Genomic DNA, 26,925 nt, shown 5'->3' on the forward strand with positions numbered 1-26,925 from the left:
CCTTGCCTTGATAATTAAGGAAAAGAAACTGAAGGTTGCATACTGTATTGAAGCCTGGGAAGCATGATATTTTCCTGTGTGTGTAAAGGGAGCGGGGGAAGAATATGAAAAGGTTTTATGTTTAACCAAAGCAGACAGTTGGGTAATTAAAAGTATTAAAGTGGCCAGGTTACCAGGCCTCAGCAGAATTACAACTTAGGAAGCAGAAGAACATTGCCAGGGAGCTAGAATGGCCTCTGGCAATGGCATCTCAGTGAAAGTGGCAGTACGATAGGATTGATAAGCAGATAGCCTAGTCTCCAGGCTAAAGGCACAACCTCCCCCCAGAAAATAAGTTGTGGAGAAAAAAAGGGAATATGGATAAAAGCACAGCAGTAGTCAATATTTGGAGGCCATTTTATGGACAATGGAAGAGGTCGTCAAGTACAAGATGAATTTGATTTCTATGAGCATTTCAATAGGCTAAAGATAAACTCTTTGGGGCAAGGACTGTCTTTTGTTTTGTGTTTGTACAGCACCTTGCACAATGACAGCCTGAGGCTCCTAGGTGCTACCACAATACAAATATACGCGGTAGAAATGTAGAATTCCATGCAGTTTCCCACTGTGACACACCGCATACTTACAGCAACACTCCTGCTATGTTCTCACCAGTTCTCAAGGTGAATTCCACTTAAGACAATGAAAGGAAATTCTGTTCTTAAGGTTTCAGGTTGGGTTATTCTAAATTACCCATTAAAAAGCCCCAACAACAACACAGGCTTGATTGGCTGTGGAGTCATTCACACCTGTGCAAAGAGAGCAGTGGCTTTGGAACATGCTGTAGCATTTTACATCCACTGGGTACTAATTATGGCCACTATTGTGTTGACAACTGCCAGTAAGTACAAACTGTCAAATTAAGATTCAAAGCGCCCGGCTGCACTGATCCTCCAGGGCTAATGACACTGTTGAGCCATATCCAGGAACAAGTCCCATTTCCCAGTCTTCTACAGAGTGGCCAGATCCTCTGGTCAGCATTTGTGGGAGCATATCCCATGGGTTTCTGTGCTCAGCGAGTCTATGATTTTTCCCCAGAAAATTATGGGAGAACCTGTCTGTCCTTCTGGGCACATGGGGGAAATTGTGGGCCGGTACTTGAGGACTAGCAGCAGTCATGTGATTTAGCCTGCAACCTCACTGCATAGTGGGTGGGTTACCAGCCCAAGTGAAAGCAGAATCTCTAACCCCCATCCGAAGCCATTCCAGCTATTGCAGGTTGAAAGCACCCCTGAAATTAGGTCAGAAGTTTGTGTATGTGGAGAGGAACCAAGGCAGTACCTGTGTAAGAGCCTGAGATAACTGCAGTGAAGACGTACTCTCAGAGAGAACCATATTGGGTACATTATCTAGGTTTAACTCAACTAAAATGCATCATCGTAAAAAGATCCTGCTGTGTTGAGATGCTTTCATTAATAAGGTAACATCCATTTTGTATATTATCTAGACTGAACTGCTTGGCCATCTGTTGGCTCAAGGTGCCAGGGAATGACCAAAATTGTTAGATACCTGCCTGTAGTGTTCCTCGTTATTTAAACTCTCTTTCAGTCTAATATCCCCTAAAAGCCTGCAGGACCAAGGTGTCAATTCTGACATACAGTACAACTTCAATGTCTTAATAAATTGGTAATCCCTGTCTGGGATATATAGGCAAGAGAATGGGTGGTGTCTAGAATAGATTGGCTACAATTTTCTAAATTTACAGGATTTAATATTAACTGATGTTAAACATTTCGCTTTACATTGAGAAGTCCCTGGCACCTAATACCTAAAATATCCTTCGCCAGGTGAAAGAAGAGGCAACAGATTTCAAAATTTAAGCCACTACAAAACCCAAAAACTCCAAGTCATGCTTTTCTTTTCTTTTCTTTTCTTTTCTTTTCTTTTCTTTTCTTTTCTTTTCTCAACTGGTTTCCTGGTTGAAGTCAGTTCCTGGTTAACCTGTTCCAATGAAACAAAAAAATAGTGGCAGGTTTCAGAGTGACAGCCGTGTTAGTCTGTATTCGCAAAAAGAAAAGGAGTACTTGTGGCACCTTAGAGACTAACCAATTTATTAGAGCATAAGCTTTCGTGAGCTACAGCTCACTTCCTCAGATGCATATCGTGGAAACTGCAGCAGGCTTTATATATACACAAAGAATATGAAACAATACCTATTCCCACCCCACTGTCCTGCTGGTAATAGCTTATCTAAAGTGATTTCCAGCACAAATCCAGGTTTTCTCACCCTCCACCCCCCCACACAAATTCACTCTCCTGCTGGTGATAGCCCATCCAAAGTGACAACTCTTTACACAATGTGCATGACAATCAAGCTGGGCTATTTCCTGCATAAATCCAGGTTCTCACATCCCCCCCACCCCCATACACACACAAACTCACTCTCCTGCTGGTAATAGCTCATCCAAACTGACCACTCTTCAAGTTAAAATCCAAGTTAAACCAGAACATCTGGGGGGGGGGGGGGTAGGAAAAAACAAGAGGAAACAGGCTACCTTGCATAATGACTTAGCCACTCCAAGTCTCTATTTAAGCCTAAATTAATAGTATCCAATTTGCAAATGAATTCCAATTCAGCAGTTTCTCGCTGGAGTCTGGATTTGAAGTTTTTTTGTTTTAAGATAGCGACCTTCATGTCTGTGATCGCGTGACCAGAGAGATTGAAGTGTTCTCCGACTGGTTTATGAATGTTATAATTCTTGACATCTGATTTGTGTCCATTTATTCTTTTACGTAGAGACTGTCCAGTTTGACCAATGTACATGGCAGAGGGGCATTGCTGGCACATGATGGCATATATCACATTGGTGGATGTGCAGGTGAACGAGCCTCTGATAGTGTGGCTGATGTTATTAGGCCCTGTGATGGTGTCCCCTGAATAGATATGTGGGCACAGTTGGCAACGGGCTTTGTTGCAAGGATAAGTTCCTGGGTTAGTGGTTCTGTTGTGTGGTATGTGGTTGTTGGTGAGTATTTGCTTCAGGTTGCGGGGCTGTCTGTAGGCAAGGACTGGCCTGTCTCCCAAGATTTGTGAGAGTGTTGGGTCATCCTTTAGGATAGGTTGTAGATCCTTAATAATGCGTTGGAGGGGTTTTAGTTGGGGGCTGAAGGTGACGGCTAGTGGCGTTCTGTTATTTTCTTTGTTAGGCCTGTCCTGTAGTAGGTAACTTCTGGGAACTCTTCTGGCTCTATCAATCTGTTTCTTTACTTCTGCAGGTGGGTATTGTAGTTGTAAGAAAGCTTGACAGAGATCTTGTAGGTGTTTGTCTCTATCTGAGGGGTTGGAGCAAATGCGGTTGTATCGCAGAGCTTGGCTGTAGACGATGGATCGTGTGGTGTGGTCAGGGTGAAAGCTGGAGGCATGCAGGTAGGAATAGCGGTCAGTAGGTTTCCGGTATAGGGTGGTGTTTATGTGACCATTGTTTATTAGCACTGTAGTGTCCAGGAAGTGGATCTCTTGTGTGGACTGGACCAGGCTGAGGTTGGTGGTGGGATGGAAATTGTTGAAATCATGGTGGAATTCCTCAAGGGCTTCTTTTCCATGGGTCCAGATGATGAAGATGTCATCAATATAGCGCAAGTAGAGTAGGGGCTTTAGGGGACGAGAGCTGAGGAAGCGTTGTTCTAAATCAGCCATTAAAATGTTGGCATACTGTGGGGCCATGCGGGTACCCATAGCAGTGCCGCTGATCTGAAGGTATACATTGTCCCCAAATGTGAAGTAGTTATGGGTAAGGACAAAGTCACAAAGTTCAGCCACCAGGTTAGCCGTGACATTATCGGGGATAGTGTTCTTGACGGCTTGTAGTCCATCTTTGTGTGGAATGTTGGTGTAGAGGGCTTCTACATCCATAGTGGCCAGGATGGTGTTATCAGGAAGATCACCGATGGATTGAAGTTTCCTCAGGAAGTCAGTGGTGTCTCGAAGGTAGCTGGGAGTGCTGGTAGCGTAGGGCCTGAGGAGGGAGTCTACATAGCCAGACAATCCTGCTGTCAGGGTGCCAATGCCTGAGATGATGGGGCGCCCAGGATTTCCAGGTTTATGGATCTTGGGTAGTAGATAGAATATCCCAGGTCGGGGTTCCAGGGCTGTGTCTGTGCGGATTTGATCTTGTGCTTTTTCAGGAAGTTTCTTGAGCAAATGCTGTAGTTGCTTTTGGTAACTCTCAGTGGGATCAGAGGGTAATGGCTTGTAGAAACTCGTGTTGGAGAGCTGCCGAGCAGCCTCTTGTTCATATTCCGACCTATTCATGACGACAACAGCACCTCCTTTGTCAGCCTTTTTGATTATGATGTCAGAGTTGTTTCTGAGGCTGTGGATGGCATTGCGTTCCGCATGGCTGAGGTTATGGGGCAAGTGATGCTGCTTTTCCACAATTTCAGCCCGTGCACGTCGGCGGAAGCACTCTCCGCACAGACACAGCCCTGGAACCCCGACCTGGGATATTCTATCTACTACCCAAGATCCATAAACCTGGAAATCCTGGGCGCCCCATCATCTCAGGCATTGGCACCCTGACAGCAGGATTGTCTGGCTATGTAGACTCCCTCCTCAGGCCCTACGCTACCAGCACTCCCAGCTACCTTCGAGACACCACTGACTTCCTGAGGAAACTACAATCCATCGGTGATCTTCCTGATAACACCATCCTGGCCACTATGGATGTAGAAGCCCTCTACACCAACATTCCACACAAAGATGGACTACAAGCCGTCAAGAACACTATCCCCGATAATGTCACGGCTAACCTGGTGGCTGAACTTTGTGACTTTGTCCTTACCCATAACTACTTCACATTTGGGGACAATGTATACCTTCAGATCAGCGGCACTGCTATGGGTACCCGCATGGCCCCACAGTATGCCAACATTTTTATGGCTGATTTAGAACAACGCTTCCTCAGCTCTCGTCCCCTAAAGCCCCTACTCTACTTGCGCTATATTGATGACATCTTCATCATCTGGACCCATGGAAAAGAAGCCCTTGAGGAATTCCACCATGATTTCAACAATTTCCATCCCACCACCAACCTCAGCCTGGTCCAGTCCACACAAGAGATCCACTTCCTGGACACTACAGTGCTAATAAACAATGGTCACATAAACACCACCCTATACCGGAAACCTACTGACCGCTATTCCTACCTGCATGCCTCCAGCTTTCACCCTGACCACACCACACGATCCATCGTCTACAGCCAAGCTCTGCGATACAACCGCATTTGCTCCAACCCCTCAGATAGAGACAAACACCTACAAGATCTCTGTCAAGCTTTCTTACAACTACAATACCCACCTGCAGAAGTAAAGAAACAGATTGATAGAGCCAGAAGAGTTCCCAGAAGTTACCTACTACAGGACAGGCCTAACAAAGAAAATAACAGAACGCCACTAGCCGTCACCTTCAGCCCCCAACTAAAACCCCTCCAACGCATTATTAAGGATCTACAACCTATCCTAAAGGATGACCCAACACTCTCACAAATCTTGGGAGACAGGCCAGTCCTTGCCTACAGACAGCCCCGCAACCTGAAGCAAATACTCACCAACAACCACATACCACACAACAGAACCACTAACCCAGGAACTTATCCTTGCAACAAAGCCCGTTGCCAACTGTGCCCACATATCTATTCAGGGGACACCATCACAGGGCCTAATAACATCAGCCACACTATCAGAGGCTCGTTCACCTGCACATCCACCAATGTGATATATGCCATCATGTGCCAGCAATGCCCCTCTGCCATGTACATTGGTCAAACTGGACAGTCTCTACGTAAAAGAATAAATGGACACAAATCAGATGTCAAGAATTATAACATTCATAAACCAGTCGGAGAACACTTCAATCTCTCTGGTCACGCGATCACAGACATGAAGGTCGCTATCTTAAAACAAAAAAACTTCAAATCCAGACTCCAGCGAGAAACTGCTGAATTGGAATTCATTTGCAAATTGGATACTATTAATTTAGGCTTAAATAGAGACTTGGAGTGGCTAAGTCATTATGCAAGGTAGCCTGTTTCCTCTTGTTTTTTCCTACCCCCCCCCCCCAGATGTTCTGGTTTAACTTGGATTTTAACTTGAAGAGTGGTCAGTTTGGATGAGCTATTACCAGCAGGAGAGTGAGTTTGTGTGTGTATGGGGGTGGGGGGGATGTGAGAACCTGGATTTATGCAGGAAATAGCCCAGCTTGATTGTCATGCACGTTGTGTAAAGAGTTGTCACTTTGGATGGGCTATCACCAGCAGGAGAGTGAATTTGTGTGGTGGGGTGGAGGGTGAGAAAACCTGGATTTGTGCTGGAAATCACTTTAGATAAGCTATTACCAGCAGGACAGTGGGGTGGGAATAGGTATTGTTTCATATTCTCTGTGTATATATAAAGCCTGCTGCAGTTTCCACGATATGCATCTGAGGAAGTGAGCTGTAGCTCACGAAAGCTTATGCTCTAATAAATTGGTTAGTCTCTAAGGTGCCACAAGTACTCCTTTTCTTTTTTTTTTTTTTTTAAAAAAATAGTGGGTATTTCTAATTCACTGAGTAACAATTACATTCCAAAGCCCACCCCTGTCAAAGAAGATCCAAACGCTTTTCTTTTCTTGCTTCATTCCGGGCCATGGTCACCATGCCCAGTTTACAACATCTGCAGCTTTCTCCTGAGCTACAGAGGGGATTATGGCTCCCATTACTCACGCCTGCCTCTTGGAACAGTGTACCCTTCTAGGTCGATCCAATGCCCATGGAAGTCTGCATGTATCTCTCCATTTATTTCAGTGGGCTTTGGATCAGGTCCATGGGGCCTGATCCTGAGTTGTGCCAAAGCACCTCCAACTCCTAGTGAAACCAGGGAACCATGGATGTGCAGTGTGTGAGCTCAGCCCTGAGGCCTTGAATCCTGACTGAGGTCTGGAGGAGTTTTGCCTGAGTCAGTCCTTTAGAGATTAATCCAGGTAATCAATAATGTTGAACAATTCGGCCTGGCAGAGGGTTTATAAATAGTGTTCGAAGAGGAAATGTTAACTGTAGCGCTGCATCTATGAGCCATTGTAATGCTGTTCACTAGCAGCTCCATGGTAACTCATGCTGACTAGCATGAAGGGAGCATAGAATTTGCTTCAGTGCAAAGCTATCCCCAGTTGTGACTGTCTCTGCCAGATCCCACTAACGCAACAGAGTCAGAAAGCAGATGGGAGAGAAGGAACAGAAGAGACCAGATGGCAGATGTCTATCTTTCCAGCCTCTTTCCAACTCAGAGGTCCCCATCCAAATCGGCGAGAGCTTTCTGGACGTCAAACATGGCTGGTGGGTATTTTTGGAAGCCAATCAATCAGCGGTTACTGTTTAAGTTCAGGCAAATCAAACACAGCCTACAAAGTTACACAGAAACTCTGTGTGTAATAGAAGAGGCTGGTGAGCCTGGCTAACTGGACATGCTGTGCCAAAATCCATCAGCTAACAGTGCTGGAGCTCCTTTTAGCAAGATGTCTATGAGACATAGGAGTATAAACAGGCTGCTGATTGTCAAACACACACACACTTTTTTTTTTTCATACTGAGGCAATAAATTACCATTTATGCTTCTATAGAGGCCTTCATTCAAGGATCCAAAAGTGCTTTGCAAAACATTAACACGCCTGTGAGGTTGCCCTTTTTACAGATGGGGAAACTGAGGCAGTAAATGTTTGTTTGGCAACTAGCACAATGGGGTCCTGAGCCTTGCTAGGACCTCTGGATGCTACTTTAGTGCAAATGAATAGAACAATAATAATAATTTCATCCCAGGAGAGCTGTGGATGCTGAGCATTCTGCAAATTGGGCCCAACCTGCCTCAAATTGGGGACCCAAAAATTGATACATCCTGAATTAGTGACATAATATTTACCTTATCCTCTCTGTGCCTCAGTTCAACCATCTGGAAGATGGGCGTACTACATATTTACCTCACAGAAATAGTAAGTTAATTAATGCTTGAGAAAGGCACTGTGGAAGTAGTTTTGTTCCTGCTTCTTTGCTTCCTTTTCCCCCTTCTCCTCACAATTGCAAGTCATCCTCCCTGTCTGGAGTCTGCATAGCTGCACAATCTGTAATGCGTGGCATGATCTGAAGCTTGAGATTAACTCACATGTTCCCAAGCCAGCTGGAGGGACCTACTGGGCTTTTGCTGATGCATCAGAAATATATATTTAGGAAGGTTTCCTTATAATTATCACATTATAGCTCCTTCTGGATCTCTCAGAATATAGTAAACAATCGCTATACTTGTTACAGGTCATGAATACATAAATTCATTCCTCTCTGTGAGGTCTGCTATTAAATAGTGACTTAGTTTGCACACATGTGCGCGCGCGCACAGAGTGATCAAAGGAACATTCTGACCTTGTTCAAGCCAGTGATCCGGTTCTTGTAATTTACCCGGCTTTCCTAAAGTTGCTTCTCTGAATTGTAACAATGAAAGAGCTAAAGGACACCCATTGCATTGGCTTCGTTGGTTTCGGAGCAAGTGGGGTTATGTCCCATTCTCCAAAATACTTCCCACTTTCTATGAGTTTTACATGTCACTGCTGTGTCTCATTCTTCTTTTGTTATTTATACCATGGTACTGATTAGGGACCCCAAACAAGGATCAGGACCCCACTGTGCTGTACAGACAAACAACAAAGACAGTGTTTATCATAAAGAGCTAGGTGTCAGCCAGGATCCAAGAGATGGACACAATGGGCCAAACGGGTGGAGGTGAGTGGGAAAAGGAGTAACAAAACGAACGGAGTTTAGTGGTGAAAAAAATCACAGCTCACCATCCACCATATATCTTGTGGTTTTCAGATGCCCTGATACAGAAGAAATGCAAAGATGTGGCTGTTCAGATGTTCTGAAGAGCTGCAGTACTATCCATCCCAGCAGAGCATGGAAGGCCCACATATTGCTCGACAAAGCCAGGCAGAAATTCAAAGAATACTTTGATCCACACAAAAATGATGCTTAGAGAAGAAATATTTCCGAAAAAGCCAGTTGTCAGGTGAGACCATTGACCATTATGTTACAGAGCTACATGATAAAGCCAAGTCCTGTGAATCTGAATACTTAGCCAATGGACTAATTATTAGTGGTATGACTGGGTAGCCAGGTTAAAGAAAGGTTATCATGAGCAATAGGACTTGGCTTTTCAAAGAAAGTGGCTGGTGAAACCATACTTCCCAGATGAAAATGTTAGCAAGCAGTGGAAGAACTGAAGTGTACCTCGTTAAAATGGATACACAGGTATCAAGGTACATTACTCAGGTGAATTAATCTATCAAGGCTTGACCTTGAAGTCCTAAATTTACTGTCTATAGCCATTCTATTCTTAGCTTCGGCCTAGACTGCCAACAAAGGTGCCAGCTGTGGTCATTACTCGTCCTCCTTTACTATACGTTACTGATCTCCTTCCCTATCCCATACACGATGTTGTCAATGGCTCTGAAGCGTAGACAGCATGCATGCCAACAAAACCAGAGGTAGAAAGGCGAGAGAGCCACAATTTATTCCAGCTCTAAAACCCACCCACTGCTCTATATTATAGGATAAGAACATGCTCCTGCTTTTCAGCTTTAGATCTTTATGGCAGTTTGCCTCTTGTCCTGTGTATGCATACAGCACTACAGAAGCCATAAAAATAACTTGATTTAAGAAATCTCCACTGCTGAGATATGTGCCACATTAGTGTTTCTCGTGGAAATGTTTTGTAGGTTTTGATTTATGCTGTAAACCAGCTTGAGCTACTTTTAAGATACATTAGTTTGGACAAAATGATGTCAAAATAACTCAAAGCTCTGAACTCCTCCACCTCCAACGTGTCACTCTCTAACCTGGAGACTGGAGCAGAGGATAGCATGCACAAACACACACCAGGAAGGGGAGCTAAGATTTTGACATTAAAGAAAAGAGGATGGGCAATTCAGAGTTCACTGTGCCACTTGATCCTTAATTCATCTACTCTCCCTGGTAGGATCTGTTATAAAGAGCTGCACAGAGGAGGTAATTCGCAGTGCACATCACCACCAAATTTTATTGCTTCTACAAAATCCAGGAGCTGTGCTATGCGTTCTTGAGCACCACTTCTAGCTCCTTATCTATTAACTCGCTATTTACATGTCTGCGGACTTGTGACGGTGCCTGCAGATGATATTGCACAGGTTGGTGAAATAATTATGATGCTTTATGCTTCTATAGCATTATTCCTTGGCAGATTTCAGAGAGCTCTGCAAACATTAGTGAATTAATCCTCCCTACATCCATGCGAGATGGGGATAATATAATACTGACATAAGTGGGGAAATGGAGATACAAAGAGTTTTTAGGTCTTTTTGAAAGCTTGGGCCAGATTGTAAGAAATACTCAGAAGTTAGTTGTGGGCATTCAGCAACTCTGAAAAGAAATCTCATGTCATACTCGAAGTCCATCCCTACCTTGGGCCAAGCAACCACACGGCAAATCAGTGGAAGGAGCCAAGAATAGAATCCAGGTATTGGGGTCCTGAGGACTTTGCCCTAACCACAAGCTCATCCATCCAAAGCTTGTAATGCTGGTTCCATAAAACTGAAGTACAACTTAATGAGCAAAGGATAGAATGGAAGTCTGAACAACGAAACCCCTTGCTTTGTTTGGTTTGTGTTGCATGCTCCATGTTGTTTTAATATAGACTCTAATATGCAATGCATTTTTATTGCTTACTCTAATAACTGACTGAGTGCTAAGAGCCAAGCCAAACAAGTCTTGCCAAAAAGCCAAACACTTCACTTCAACTAGCAGAACGGATGCCTCAAGTCTTACTTAGACATGTAAATCGAGGACCTTACCAGCCCATTAGAGAAAGCAAAACAAACTGCACCTCTGATGTCTGGAAAGCAGCCAATGGGTGACAGTTTCACTGGACTAGCAGCTGAAACTGCCATGGATTGGGTTGGTCTTTCCTTCTACCATTGCTCTCAATAGGAAAGAGAGAGAAAACGAGAAAAACGAGGCATGGCTATGCAAAAAGTGCCAGCTCTTCCCAAGTTGCATAAAATGGAGCTCTGGGCTGATTTTCAGAGACTGTAAGCCCCTGCAGATGCCTGGAACATCTGTAAGAGCAGGAGTCGCTCAGGACCTTTGAAAACCAGGCCACTACTTACGGACTTGTTATTTTCAATACAATTTGAAAATCCTCCCTCACCTGGTGCAAAATGAGTGTAACTCCATTGACTTAAGTGCATTTATACCCATTAACACCAGGTAGGGATCTGACCCAATTAACATCAGTGGAGTCATACCCTTTTACACCTACTGACTTCAACGGAGCTATGCCCATTTACACCTGTTGGGGATCTGGCCCTGGCATGTGTCCATTTTTTGTTGGCTCCCTTTCCTTATATTTTCCCACAATATTCTGCCTAATTTCCCTTCCCTCTCCTTGTATTCCCCTCCCCCCCAACATTCTCCACCTTCTATGCCTCTCCTCGTAAATGTTCTCTGTTGTTCTCTGTGCTCTCCCTTGTTCCTTATTTCTCCTACTCATGCTCATTTTCTCCCTTACAGGTTAGCCCTTTTCCTTCACATTTCTCTCTGCATAGATTTATTTTCATTTCTTTACCCTTTGTTTTGTCTTGTAGGTGTCTCCTTGTAAAAGCATTTCTTAGTGTCTCTCTCTCTCCCTCATCCTCCCAAAGAGATTAAATTTTAGGGCCCCAATCTCACCTTCATTCCCCGTTTCTCTCCACCTATCCCAGGGCTATCCGAACTCTTTTCCTTTCCTATAGGCCTCTCTTGCCTTTCCCATGGTCCATCCCCAGTCCTCTTCCCTGGACCTCCCATATGTAACCCATTTCCTCCACAGCAGTAACTGAGAAAGAGAGAAAATGAAGTGGGGGGAGGAACATTACATTACATCCAAGAGTGATGGTTCCTGAGAGATGCCAAGTATTGTCCTGCTAGCATTAGTCTGGACTGTTTTAATCTGGATAGACAAGTTGAACCAACCATCTCAAGCACTGACAAGAAATTCACTAGTCTTCATCCCATGTAATCGATCATTGCTCCCGAGTGATGGAGGCATTTTATTCTGCACAAGCCTGCAAATTATAAGTGTTTCAGCAAAGACGTCACAGGATGTAAACATGCTCTCCGTTCTTTTCTTTGGGATATGCACCCCGTTTTTTACTTGTTAAGCTGTAAGCATCTGTAGCTGCCAGCTAGCCGTGCTATGGCCCATATAATTAAGTAATTATAGAGATGCAGTCTCAGCTGGGACAGAAAGTAATCAGTTCTACAAGTTACAGAAGAGGCAGTCTGCTACATTGGTTCTGCCACCTTTTCCTTCGCATAAGTTGAGCACACTGTAGGAACAAAGGACCACTGAGAGCTGGCCATGCTACAGTACAGCTCTGTGTTTGCAGTGTTGGTGTAGCCATGTTGGTCCCTGGATATTAGAGAGAAAAGGTGGGTGAGGTGCTATCTTTTATTGGCCCAACTTCTGTTGGTGAGAGAGACGAGCTTTCAAGCTACCCGCAGAAGAGCTCTGTGTGGCTCAAAAGCTTGTTTCTCTCACCAGCAGAATTTGGGCCAATAAAAGATACTACCTCACCCATCTTGTCTCTCTATTCTGCTATGGTGTATTAAATGTATACCTCAAAGGTACTAAGGAATTTTCCCTCAGGAGATAATTGGGCTACATTTTAGGTAGTAGCTTCCGAACTATAACACCTCTGCCTTATGCATCCATGCAGCAGCCTGTCTGTGCATTTGTATAGGTTTGGGGAATGATCAGATATAGGAGGAGGGATGATCAGTCACTGAAGGAGGAACTTATGATCCATTCTTAGTACACTGCAGAGTCGCTTCTAATTTGCCGCGCAGAACATAACGCCTCAGACAGCCCAGAACTGCTGCATCATTCATTCACCAGCTGTGATTGACTCTCACACACTCCCACTGCCCCAGTTAATCCATGACTCATGCTTTGCCTTTCATTAACAATAAAGAAGACACATCTTTTTTAAAAAAAAAGAATACAGCTGCCCAGTGTCTTGGGGTGTAACATACCCCCTAGGACTCAGCGTTTAGAAATGACCTTCAGCCTCCTATGCCCACAGCATGTGGGTCAGGACCAGAGCTATTATGGAAGAAGGTTGGGACCAAGTACCGTAGTTTGGGTTACAACTAGCTAATCTAAGTGATCAGAGCCAAGAAGAAAGCACTGTATAAGTGGTACATTTATGAATATATGCATAGTTTGTGTTTAATCATAGAGCGCTCTCAATCATGCTCAATTGCGCTAAATATGCTCAAGCTGTGTATATTGTTTTAACAGTATGAGCCCTCAATAAATCACCTGTCACAGCCTCGCGTACATTTTAAAGCATTTATTGCTAATGGATTTTCACAATGTGGTTTAAAGGACATTGTTATTAACTAACATAACTGCATACAGTTGTAAATTTGATAAGAATGAAAGTTGCATTTATAAATTACACTTTACTTTCAACTGTTGCTAGGATTTTTAACTGATTCAAAATAAACTGGATTTAACCTTGATTTTTCTTTTTGCTAAAGCTAGGCTCTTACAATCTGAAGCTAAAAGGAATTTATAAGCACCGTAGTCCTAATTCTGTGTTCCACAGTGCTGGTGAAAATCCAATCAACTCTAATTATGTCAGTGATGTTACCCTGGCATAAGAGAGAGCAGAATTGGCCCCACTATCTGCCAACTCATGCCTTAAAACACACCAAAAGCAGGGGGAGGGGGGAATTAAAAAGGGATGATTAATATCCCTTAATAAGGATAACTTGAAAAGAAAATTATTTGTCTGTTTCTAGACAACCAATTTTTGCTAATGGACTGCTCTCCATTTCATTATCATTGCAATGACTAAAGTACTTCTTTGTGTATAAATTAATTGTGGAATTATATTTCAGTGCCAAACATCGATAGCACAGAATGCCTGGTATGGCTTAAGACTGGTATCCACCTCAAGCATGGGGGTCTGTAAACATTCATAGCACACAATGATGGGAAGTGTTATGAGTTATGTTATGGCTGCACCCTCAAACTAGCATAACATTAAATGGACAGTTGTGAGGTGGAATGTGAGAGGCAAACACTTTCATTTCTGAGATTTACTAGAAGCCAGTCCAGGCCAGGATTCATGTCTCTGGCAAAGGAGACAAGGAGTAATCACAGGAAAGCATTTGTTTGCACAATTACCAGAAAGTGTTCATTAATCAAGGAATTTCTTGGTCAGGTTGGGCTTTCTGTTGAAGACACATGATGTCCACACTTCAGAATAGCACAGAAAGGAGACAGGGGGCTAGTAGCTAGGGCACAAGACTGGGTGTCAGCAGACCTGGGTTCTATTTCTGCCAATGAGCTGTTCTATGACCTTGAGCCTGTTACTTCAGCTTTCTGTGCCTCTATTTTGCTTCCCAGGGAAGGGGCTGTCTCATACCATGTGTTTGTACAGTGCCTAGCTCCTCAAGCTGCAATACACACATACCTATCTTAGTTCTATTATGACACACAATATACCAAACCTTATATTGCAAGGTGAAGTTCGCGGTCTGCTCCAGCCTTCCCCCTAGTGGTGACTGTATTTTATTCATTCATTATAATCATTCAGTTTTCTTAATTAATTTCTGCACATAGTAGGCTATAAATAATCGTTGTTATTGCAAGGCAGCTGTGAGTTTCTGAACAGAAATGACCGAAATCTCAATTTGTCTGTTGCTGGTACAATGCAGCTGTTTTTCTAATTTTTATTGTTTTGGTATTTTATATGCACAGAAAGAAATTCTGAAGTTTACAGAAAGTTTCTTCTTCCTAGATTCATGGAGTAATCATCTCTCAGGTGCCTCTATGACTCTCTTTGCATTCAGCACTTGTAGATACTGGATTCTGGCTGATGTCGTTTTGTTTATATAGTTTAGAAGTGTAAATCCCTAACCCCCCAGCAGTTCCCCAACACAATCACCAATAATTTATCAGCTTCCACTGGGGAACATCTTATTACTGGTGGATAGCGCTCTGCAATGAAAATATTGTTTTATCCTTCTCACCTTGCAGGGGTGACTTGCCAAAGTCAGCCAAAAATCCAGAGGCACCTACCTTATTATGACTTTTGAATCATTAATATTCACCTAACATGCTATGCACACAAGACAGACACAGCCCTTCCTTAGGTTTTCGATTTGTATCGTGTCCAAGAATTGCTACTTCTATTTCTTAGAGCCCAATCCTGCTCCTGCTAAAATCCATGGGTCTGATTCTGCTCTAGTTACTCTGGTGTAAGTCAGGGGATAACGCCACTGAAAATCAATGGAGTTACAGTCATGTAAAAGTGGTGCAAATGGGACATGAATCAGACTGTGTGTGGCCAAAATCCCATTGACTTACATGGAAGCAGACAGGGTTAGATGCACAATCCATCTGGCTTTACTCTTGTCTTGCATTCAATGATTCGTGCTTCCACATTTAAGGCTCTGGACTCCGTGTATATTAAAGCCCCCTGGATGTTCTGCGTAACATGGCGAATGAAAAATTCTGCACAAATAGCTTCCAAAACAGCTTTCTCCAATGGATCCCTGCCACAGAGGGCAGACCACAAGGGCAGAGCCTTTTGGACAGTGCAGGCATTAGAAATGTACAGGAAATGTGTAGATGCTGTTGGGTTTCTTTTTCCCTTGGATCAAGTAGTCTGAGGGCCAGATTCCAATTCGAGTTCTGCTAGTATAAACTCAGTGCAAAGGAAGGCCCCAGACCCCACTGCCCCCAGCACCGCAGACACATTTGACCCTTAGTGCACAAACAAGCCTGCTCTGACAGCGAGCTCAGTACCACTGTTTGGTGTCGCAGGCCTTTACTCACAGTACCGCCTCTAGGAATGCAAAGGCCTAAACTGCTGCTGAGCTCTGTGCTCACTCACACCAGCGTAACTGAAATGAACAGGGATCCTGTGAGCAGAACAGGGCCCGAGTCTGGTAACACGCGAGGTGGGGACGGTGTCTCTCAGTCCTCCTGATTAATCAAATCTGCTGCAGGAGAGCCATTAACAATGCCCAGTTTCTCTAGGGCAGTGGAGTCTGTCAGTGAACTGAATGCAGAACAACAGCCAACAGCACATTATTGCCCAGAGCATAAGGGAAACGATGGGCAAAAACGTTAAAGGAGCCACAGGAGGCACCTGTGGGAGTTAGAATTTAATAGGCTATGGGTGCCTCCATTGAAAATGCCAGCTATTGACTATGCAGGCCCCTGGAGAAATGGGCCCAGGGCTATTGAAAGGAAATGTTACCCTGACCTGCTTTCTTTATTCAATACTCAAACTAACCAAGCCTCTGTGGGCCTGATTCTGGTCTAGGTTCTAGCCTTGCTAACTAGGAGTGCCTGTGATGAAGTCATTGGCATTGCTCCCTTTTTACACAAATAAGTAAGAGCAGAGTGAGGCCCAGCAGAAACCAGCTTTTGCAGGCATTTGTTTTTTTTTTGTTTTTTTTTGTCTCCTCCATTGCCTTTCATTGCAAGGGGCAGATTCCGCTTGTAATTTTTGTTAACTGGACACTGTCCCTTTAATGCTGAGTTCTGTTTTTCTTGCAATGCCAAAACCAAACGTTACTGAAGCAATAACCAGGCACGAAGAGAAGGCCCGGACACCAGGGAGACAAGTCTGCTTTGCGCTTCCTGCAGTGATGGGGCTGTTCAAGAAACATTTGCTCTTTCACAACAAAAATCTAATTCCTGCAAAGCTGCCAAGGTCAATAGGTGCTCGGCCCAGCACTGGCCAGGCAAGTCCAAGATGCCTGAGGGCACATGTCACTTACACACCCAACTATTTCAAGATTTCAAAGTATTTTGGAGGGGAGGAGAAGGGGAGCTTGCTCTTCTATTCCAGCACCGTGCTTTCTACAACTTGCTTTTAGACTTTAGCCCATTCACCTGCAGAATCTTTGCTATTACAAATGGTGGATTATTTATCCAGGGTATGAATCTGACCCCCCCGCCCCCATTGCCACAGTATTTGAGCGTCTCACAGTCTGTTAGTGTGTATTTATCCTCACAACACCCCTATGAGGTAGGGCAGTGCTGCTCTCTTCATTTTGCAGATGGGAAAGCAGAAGCCCAGAGAGGATAAGTAACATGCCCCAGGTCACACAGCACTTCCCTGGCAGAGCAGGGTGGTCTTACATTTCACTGCTGGCTGGGGACTTAAAACATTGGGGTTCGTCTGAGGGGGAGCCGTGTTAGTCTGTATCCACAAAAACAACGAGGAGTCCGGTGGCACCTTAAAGACGAACAGATGTATTTGGGCATCAGCTTTTGTGAATGAATGAAGAAGTGGGTTTTTTTACCCACGAAAGCTGATGCCCAAATACATCTGTTCGTCTTTAAGGTGCCACCGACAGCTCTGCCACCGACTCCCTGTGTGACTTAGGGCCAGATTTTTAAAGTTATTTATTTAGGCACTGGAAGATCCAGGTAGGTGCCTAGTGAGGGTTTCAAAAGCCCCGGTTTGAATATTGGGCACTGGTAGGGAAGGATCGGAACACAGAGCCTTACAGCACCTCCTGCTCCCGGAGCCCAAGAGCAGCAGTGGCATGGGTGATGTTGACATGATGAGTGCCCCTGAGCGCAGGCAAATGCTCAGTGGTTTGAGCATGGGCCTGCTAAACCCAGGGTTGTGAGTTCAATCCTTGAAAGGGCCATTTAGGGATCTGGGGCAAAAATTGGGGATTGGCCCTGCTTTGAGCAGGAGGTTGGACTAGATGACCTCCTGAGGTCCCTTCCAACCCTGTGATTCTGTGAAATGTGGCTTTTTTCCAGCGTGAGAACAAAAGAAACGGAGGAGAAGTTAGGCACCTAGGCGCTCTTGAAAGCCCTACTCAGTGCCAACCTGCATATTGAAGCATCTAAAGACCTTTAAAAAAATCTGGCTCTGAATTTCCTTGTGCCTCAGTTGTCTGTCAAGTGAGAATAGCCGCACTTCACCCCGCTCATTAATGGCCATGCTCAGCTATGATGGTGGTAGGGGCCATACACGGAGGAAGAGAGGAGTTTGGGGTTCTTTTACCGTCTCTGAATCACAGACTTGTGCGGCAATTGTGTCCATCTCGAAAGGATGCTCTGTTAATGAAAAGAACATGCTCAGTCCAGCAGGACCAGATGACACATGAGCCTCAAGCATGGTCTATAACAGGGAGTCAATTACTTTTTGTCCACATTTTTCAGTCAAGTTATAGGTAAGGTCCAGACTCCGGAGAAAAAAATACAAAAATAATAATATTGATGATAATAATAAGTAAATAAAAAGATTTCTGGGTCTGTTCAAAAGCATCTGGCAGTCCAGATTTGGCCCATTGTCCACCTATTGACCACACGTGGTCTATAACCACAGACCTACCAGTGAAGAAGTTATCAGCCACGTTGGTCACTTGGGGTGAGTTAAAAAGAATGGCTCCAAGTGGCGTTATAATTGTTGTGTCGTTCCAGGGGATGGGGGCACATGCGTTGCTGCTGGCAAATTAGCAGGTCTCTCACTCAGAGTCCTATTATGAAGCTGAGGGCAGCGTGAGCTCTGAGTAACTCAGCCAGTAACAGTGCCAGGTGTGTTTGATAGATGGCCCCTCTAAAATGCACTTATAATGGGGTTGATCTCTAGCTTTTCCATTAAAAACTAAAATCTCATTTCCCTTCACTGCAGCTGCAGACACTTCTGTCCTGACACTGCAAAACAGCCACATTCACCGGCTCTCAGGGAGCCCTTGCCATGACAATATCATCCATGCATCCAAGCAGCAAAAGGTGCTATGAAGCTCTGTATTCCAGCCTTCTATTATCCATTCTTTTCCCAACAGCTCCCAAGATTCAAACTTCCAGTTCATGGGCAAATTTTCTATGCCTCCTACCATTGACACTCAACAGGCAGAGTTTCCGTAGTGTAACAAGCTAGCTAAGTGTATGGTGTCTCACCTCTCATAGCCTTTCCACAAAGTGGATAACAGCCCACTACTGCTACTAGCCACCAGAATTAGTGCTTTAGCTAAAGTGGGAGAGGCCTGTGCTGGAGCCCCTACAGGTCAAACAATGGTGGTGCTATTTCATTAGTATCCTGCTACAGCACAGACCAGCTTGACCACTAAGACACAATAGCACTAGAAGAAAAATACTTATAAAAAATAGGGTAAGTGCTTTGAAGTTCTTATGCACTCTAGACTCAGGCTCCTTTAAGCGTTTTATTCTGCAAGCTGATGAGCACCCCCTGAAGGTCACGGACCGCCCTGAGCTCCCTTTGGCTTCAGTGGGTGTTGAGAGCACTCAGGCCCAGATCCTCCAAGGTATTTAGGTGGTTTCGATGGGCATTTCAAAGACCTCACCATCTGTCTGAAATGGGGCTGAAGAGCTGGATGTAAGTTTAATCTCTCAATAATAGTTGTAAATGGAAATAAAGAAAGAGATGTCTGTATTGCGACTTCCAGTTCGATTGCTAAAATAAGGTCATACGCTTACTGCTGAGAACAAGCACACTCAACTCCTTAAAGATACAAGATCAGATCAGCTCTTCAGTTGCCTTTCCTATGAATAGATGAGATTCCAGCTGTCCCAGTGAGTAATTCTGACATCCTCCCTTTGCCTTGCAGAGCTGAGTCATAGGCATTCTGCACTCCAGTCATGCATTACTTACATGGTCTGAAAGGAAACTTTAACACATCCAATGAATCATCCGGGATTGGATCATATTTAAAGTTATTCCATTGGTATTTCCCTTCTATTGTAGCACGTCTGCCAACACCTAAAACTTCGGCTAATCCAGACTCCTAAATGCATTGAGTTGTTGACATATACAGCTACTAATAAAATTAAAAAAAACAAAACAAAACATGTTCTTTAAACTTCCCTTCAATAAACAAGTGACCTTTAGAGGTTTGCTCTAGCACTTCAGAGCCGCTAATTTTGTCAGACTGCTTCCTTGTTTTGGAGTTGCTTATTTAAAGAACCCAAAGTTAAAAATGTTTCAATAGCCAGCCTTTAACTACAGAACTTAAATGACTGCAGGTTTCATGCCAAGACATTATTTGCACAGCAATGAAGTGAACGGCCCCTTGCTCTCTCTCGCTCTGTCTCTCACAGAGGCGCACACATTCCTTTTCCGACCAAGATAAAAATAAAATGCCTCCAAAGCAGAGACAAAACCATAACAGTGTTAAGTAAAGAAAACAAGGCATTAATCTGCAGCCTGCGCCAGGCCGTCAGCTGCATAATGTAGCAACAGCTCCTGAGAGGGACACAGCCGGTTGCTACCTCATTTTTCCCAGGTGTCAAAACTACATCCTATTGGTCCATCGATGGCTCAGTATTTAGAAGAAAAGGAAACATCTGGAAGAGCAGAAAATGCTCCAGCAGAATTTGGGAGAATTTAAATATAAATGTAAAACAAATATAAACATCTCTCTCTGCCAGTCTTGCAGTTTGTAACTATTTTGGACCTTTCATGCAGTATTCCCATATCTTCAATTTCAGATGAGCTAGAACTGCTAGGTGTTATTAGTTTGGGCCTCTTAAGGTCAATTTTTGTTTGTCCTTTACATGGCCTTTCTCCAGTGCTTTTCATACTCGGTGATACGAAATCATGTTTATATTGGTAATAAAGTCATTGCTAAATTGCAGTTCACTACTGAAATGCAACCATCCCTGGGGGTGAAACACAGCAGCTAGTTTAACAGCCCACAGCAACAGTGTTGACCCACTATTTTCCAAAAGTTACTACACAATAGGATATGAGAAACCACAGGTTTCACACTGTATTTGGAATGGACTATAACTCTGGTACCTGTTGACAAGTGCTGATTTTTTAAATAGCGCCTCCTGAGGTGATTCATAGAGTAGTTTTTACCCTACTACCCACGTGTGTAAACCCTCTTAGAAACCTAAACATTCCCTACCAGCTGTGTCCTTTTCTTTTTGCCCTCTCATTGGCTACCTACGGAACATGAAACGAACCTTGCTTTATTGCCGCAATGGGCATCTTTCATGGTCACACAGGTGGACTCAGCACAGTACTGGGAATAGGGTTTGCTCTTCCATCCATGTCACTCTGCTTGTCGGATGGCAACCCCTCCCTCCCTCCAGCAGAGCAAAAGCAAAATACTGCATGATCATGCAGTGCAAATTCTCAGTAACAAGGGTGGCTTGAAAGCACATTGCTCTTTCCATAAGACTTTATGCTTTGGCGAGCTGGTTGGAAAATGGGGAATGTTTTTACAAACATGTTTGCCAGCTTCCAATCACTTTTCCATCCAGGCTTTGTTTCAGCTGAAATTTTCTGCCCAATTCTAATCCATTGCCCTTCTTTAGCACTTGACAGTCAGGGATTTCAAAGCAGTTTAGGAACACTAATGAATTGAACATCACACCCATCCTGTGAGACAGACAAGCAGTACTGTCCCCATCTTACAAACGGGAAAGCGAGGCTCCGAGTGGTTAAGTGATTTACTGCTGTCACACAGCAAGCCAGAAGCGGCACTTGGATTAGAACTCAGCTCTCCTGGTGCCGAGCCTGGTGCTTTTAAGCACTACACCACGCAGCCACTCAGCTTAGAGCAACATTGCAGCCTGTGTCTACAGGCTTCCCAGACCCATGGTCACGCTGCTTAAGCTAGCATGCGAAACATAGCAGGGTGGCTGTGGTGGCTCAGGCTCTGACTCGCCTCCTCGATACAAACTCTCCCAACCTCCAGCCCAGGGTGTATAGTTGATGGATATTCCGAGCTGCTGCTACCATCACACTGCTGCTCTTCGTGCCTTAGCTCAAGCTCTCCAAACCTACACCGCACAGGACAGCTTTTGGCCATCAGCCTATGGAAATGAGAGGACTTAAATAGTCATGTCATAATAGCCTGTTGCCCTCTGTACTGATCTTTTGCTTGGCAGCACGGATAGTATCATTCTTGCTGTGCAAAGACTATGCCCCATGACAGTTGTGAGGCAAGCCTATGGAGATCAAGTGTCTGCACTTCCAATTAACAGAGTGATATTCATTGGGAAACAATATCTTTCCATTTCACCCAAGGGAAACCATGTGGGTGGAAGGCAAATGCCATTGACAGTAATGGGAACTGTGTGTGTGTGTGTATTGCAGGGGTGATTAAAATAGCTGAGGACCAAGGGACAGTGATCATCAATGACAAGATTCTGGGAGTTGAGGGAACTCAGCGCCTCACAAGATTTGGCCGTTACTAAAGAGACCGTGAAATACAGTTTGGCTTAGTTGTGAAGTTTACGATAGAAATCACCTTTGAAAGGCGTTGGCGAGAAATGATGTATTAGTTTTTCCTTTATGTTGAAGGTCAAATATGCCACGCATCCCCTTGCGGCTTGAATTACAAGTTCTTATTCCTGAAGTCCATGAAAACTGTAAGTAGCATGGACAACATTCCCCAGCCCAGAAAGCCTAGAGTAGATACAACCCGCCATAAGCCACTCATGATGACAGTCAGAGCCCAACATAGAGACACAGGATCCATAGGTCTCATGCAAATAAATATATGCAGAGAGGATGTGGATCGCTGGCTATGTAGGGTAGGGTTGGGTTCCAAATCCCGTGGTAGAACTTCAATGACTTCAAAAGGAGCTACCTCAGAGATGAAGCTTAATCTATTAATGTTTGTAAAGCTCCTTGAGATCCTTCCTTCATGCATTTGTCACGCAACGCACTGTCAACCTCTGGAACTCCTTGCCAGAGGGTGTTGTGAAGGCCAATGCTATAATGGGGTTCAAAAGGGAGCTAGGTAGATTCATGGAAGATAGGTCCATCAATGGCTATTAGCCAGGGTGGGCAGGGATGGTGTCCCTAGCCTCTGTTTGCCAGAAGCTGGGATTGGGTGACAGGATTGACGATAACCTGTCTGTTCATTCCCTCTGGAGCACCTGCCATTGGCCACTGTCGGAGGACAGGATACTGGGCTTGATGGACCGTTGGGCTGACCCAGTATGGCCGTTTTTATGTTCTTATGCTGCTATTGCAGGGGCATAGAAGCCATGGAAGAAGTGATATTAAGCCTATTCTAAAAGGACATTTATAGAATGCAGTCCATAGAGAACAGAATCACTGATGACTCTGTCTTTCATTTGCACTTAAAAAGCGGCTGGACTCAAATAATAGGCTGGTGTGGGGGGAGGGGGAAAATCTCCTACCCAGACGCTAACACATCATTGATCCAGCTTCTGCAAAAAGCTCACTAATTTCAGATTCTCCTTCTACAGCAATATAGAGTAGGGGCTTGAGATGGGTGACAACAGATGAAACTTCACTGGCTTCCCCTCCCCTACAGGCAAATAAAAGCCTCCTGCACCCATTCCTTAGAATCTCTTGCACCCTTATTTATAACCAGGAATGCTGCTGCCTTGAATCTCCATCCTGCCACTCTTTATACAGTAACACACCATGGTTAAGCAAAGATGCCACTCATGCCTATCTACAGGGGAGTCTGGGCAGACGAGAGGCAGTTGTTAGGGGGAAACCCATTGAAAAATGAGCAGGCTCTTCCTGAAAGCTGCCTGCAGCCTCCACAACTCATACGCAGAGGGACTCACTGACAAACATTCACAGCTGAATTTACGAGCCGCAGAACCCAGCCTTTAATCCACTATCACCAACTGCCCTAGTTACCTTGGGATGCCATATCCCTTCCACTTTTAGCCTTAATATTCAGCAGACATGGCATATTGATTGATTTTTTTTTCTTAAAGTAGCTTATAATGCAGCCATTAAACTCTGGGACATCGGCCTTACCTGGGAATTTAGCCCTGCCTGGCATTCAGATTGGGGAAATGTAGCCAGCCACAGTGAAACTGGAATGAAATTTCTTCAAGCTCAAGGATTCAGAGGACAGTGATCATCACAGAATCATAGAAATGTAGGGCTAGAAGGGACCTCGCACAATTACTTAGTCCAGCCCCCTGTGCTGAAGCACGACCAAGTATACCTAGAATAGTAAGGGCCACACTTTTCTAAAGCTACTCAATTTGTATAGTGGGGGTACTGAGAGCCATTGAACCAAACTGTAAACGCTGTATATGATGGAAACCACTTCAAGCCAGGAGGTATGACAGCACCTCCAGTTCCAGCACCTATGAAGCCACCAGTGATTTGCGGTGCCTAACTTGAGAGCCTTAAAGGGGCCTGATTTTTTAAAAAAAGTGACCATCTGCCCTGCGAGGTAACTCAAGTCGGGCACCCAATAACGGAACCATCCCAAATCACTAAGCTTCCTTGAAAATCTTGGCCTAATCTTCACTGTCCTCCTACTCATAGGTTGCTGCTCCCCTTCTAGCTCCTATTGCAAACTCCCTCACATTGTAAACAGTCTCTGGTTTAACGCTACCAGCTCTGATCTTATGTCGAAAGAAGAAAAAAATCGCAACCATCATCTGCTAAAGGGAGACTTGGACAACTGGGATTTCATCCATCTCCCCCAGAAAGACGTGTTTAAAATGCTAATAAAATTAAGGTCTCCTTAATAACCATATTTCCTCCTCTGAACAGCTATTTATTAAGCGTTCCCGCAGCTAACCAGAGTTCCACTGACAGAATCAGAAGCTTTGGCTGTGAAATTCGGGTATTTCCTGCAGCCACTGGTTTAATTCACATCATGTGGCTCATGTACAATTCCTATCTGATTGGATGCACCACAAAAGAGAGCTGTGAACTGGTGGCAGTTGATACTATTACAGAACAGTTCAGCTGGTAACCCCGCAAGCTAGGTTTCCAGCTGTGCTTGAAACACATCATGCTAATTCCTCTCTGGTTGGAGTCTCATCCTGAAACCTTTGCTCATGAGTCAAGTCTGTTTGTTATGCCACACAGCACTGTCCTATCTGAGCCCCTTCCAGTGAGGCACGAAGTGACACAACGACCCTTTGTCAGGCCTGGTTTGGTCTCTCTCATTCTCTCCTGTTGGGTGGGTGTGGGGGGGAGACTTGTGTGTGCAATGCATGGTTTTGTTTTTGTGGGGTTTTTATGGGTGTTGGTTTGTTTGTTAATGTCCATGCTGCTCGGCAGGTCGTGCCTCATGTTTGGAGCAGAAGGTGGGGAGGTTGCTGATGGTCCTTAGTTCCTCGGGGGGGGGAGGGGGGGTTCATTCCACAGATTCAGACCAGCCCCCCTTAGACAGCTGTTTCCCACGCAAACATTGACTTATATTTTCAAAAGTGACCAGCTATTTTAGGTGCCTCCATTTTGTGTGTGTCCAGCGTGAAATACCTTAAAGGAGCCTGGATTTCAGAAAAATGCCAGTCATAACTGAGAAGATCAAACCCTTTCAAGGCATCTTAAGTTGGGCACTGAGAAACCGAGGCACCCAAAATCTCTAGTCACTTGACAATTTAGGCCATGGGGGCTTATAGGGATCTGGGTCCTCCACACACAGGGGGCCCAGATACCACAGCAGTATGGCTCAGAGCAGCAGGGAGTGTGGAACACTACTGATTGCTGCCAGCCCATAACGCAAAGAAGGAAGATCCACTATGAACCTAGCATGGCCTCACCCGTTGCTCTGGAGGAAGGCGTTGCAGAGGCAGGAGTGAGAGTCACATAATTCGTGTAGCTGGCATGTGCAGCACAACTGACCATGCCTGAGGAAGGTTTTGGGGGAGGGGGGCCCTGTATAGGCTTTATCCAGCTTCCTCAGTATCTATACCTATGGGAGGGTGGGGGTGACTTGATTGGACTAGAATTACCTACATCGGGAGAAACTATTTGATATAAGGGAAATTTTCATGCAGCAGACAAAGATGTTACAAAAGCCAATGGCTGGAAGTTGAAGTCTGCAGTAAGATAAGAAATAAGATGCACATTTTTAACAGAGACGGATTAATCGTTGGAACAGATTGCCACGGTCTTTGTACCAAGACTGGAGGTCTTCCTGAAAGGCACAATCTAGTTCAAGCCCACGTTGCATGGCCAAAGGCAATGATCACTGGGTGTGTCTATGGTGCAGCCAGACACCTGCAGCTGGCCCATACCAGCTTGCGGGACTCGGGTTGTGCAATTGTTTTACTGCAGTGTAGACTTCCGGGCTCAGGCTGGAGCTTGGACTCAGGGACCCTCCACCTCACAGGGTCCTAGAGCCCAGGCTCCAAGCCTGGAAGTCTACCCTCCAGTGAAGCAGCCCCACGGCCCAAGCCCTGCGAGCCCAAGTCAGCTGGCACGGGTCACCAACAGGTTTTTCACTGAAGTGCAGACATAGCCGGTGTGTGCAATCTATGGCTTGTGTGGATGATGAAGTTTGGATTAGATGATCAGAATGGTCCCCGGCCTTAAGTTCCAGGAATGTTTTCTCTTTGGGGTGTGAAGGGGGAGGCTGGGGAGAATCCTTCAAATATTACAAAAGATTTATTTTAAAATATAAACATTCCCCTTTAGTGTTAAAATGCTTCAAAACATAAAAACAGTAACTCAAAACAATCAATAAAAAAGGTCCATGTTTCTAACCATGACCGGCCTTTCCTGTTTTCAGCACTAACAATATCCTGCTGGAGTAGCTTTTTGGTCTTCAGCCTATTTACTGGCGTGCTAATGCTCTCTGTGCTACACGTAAGAATCAAAGCAGAAAGATAAAGCTAATCACAACCACAGGCCTTGCCAAGGAAAACAGGCAGCCCCTTCCTTCTTACCTCGGTACCAGGGGAAGACATTTGCAGTTGTTAGAGGAGGAAATGCTTGTAAATCAAGAGAGTTCTGTGCCTAGGGATTCTTAGGATGAGGTATTGTCAGATATCGGAGGTGTCAAAACAGGAAGCGCTGAGTCAAATTGCTAACTACAAGAGCAACAAGTCCCCAGGACAGGCAGTAGAGAGGAAGGATGATTTTGTGGGTATGGC

The 26,925-nt window shown here is 44.6% G+C and overlaps 1 long non-coding RNA gene across 1 annotated transcript in view; it reads right to left on the bottom strand.

Annotated features, from left to right (window-relative positions):
• Positions 1–1,891: 1,891 nt before the first annotated feature.
• Positions 1,892–26,925, bottom strand: part of LOC140897783 (uncharacterized) — a 49,980-nt gene continuing 24,946 nt past the window's right edge. The window contains exon 3 of the long non-coding RNA XR_012154810.1: positions 1,892–1,980. This is a non-coding gene — a long non-coding RNA (uncharacterized lncRNA). The remainder of the gene's footprint in view (positions 1,981–26,925) is intronic.

Source organism: Lepidochelys kempii, chromosome 14, assembly GCF_965140265.1.
Source record: "Lepidochelys kempii isolate rLepKem1 chromosome 14, rLepKem1.hap2, whole genome shotgun sequence".
In the NCBI taxonomy this organism is placed as follows: Eukaryota; Metazoa; Chordata; order Testudines; family Cheloniidae; genus Lepidochelys; species Lepidochelys kempii.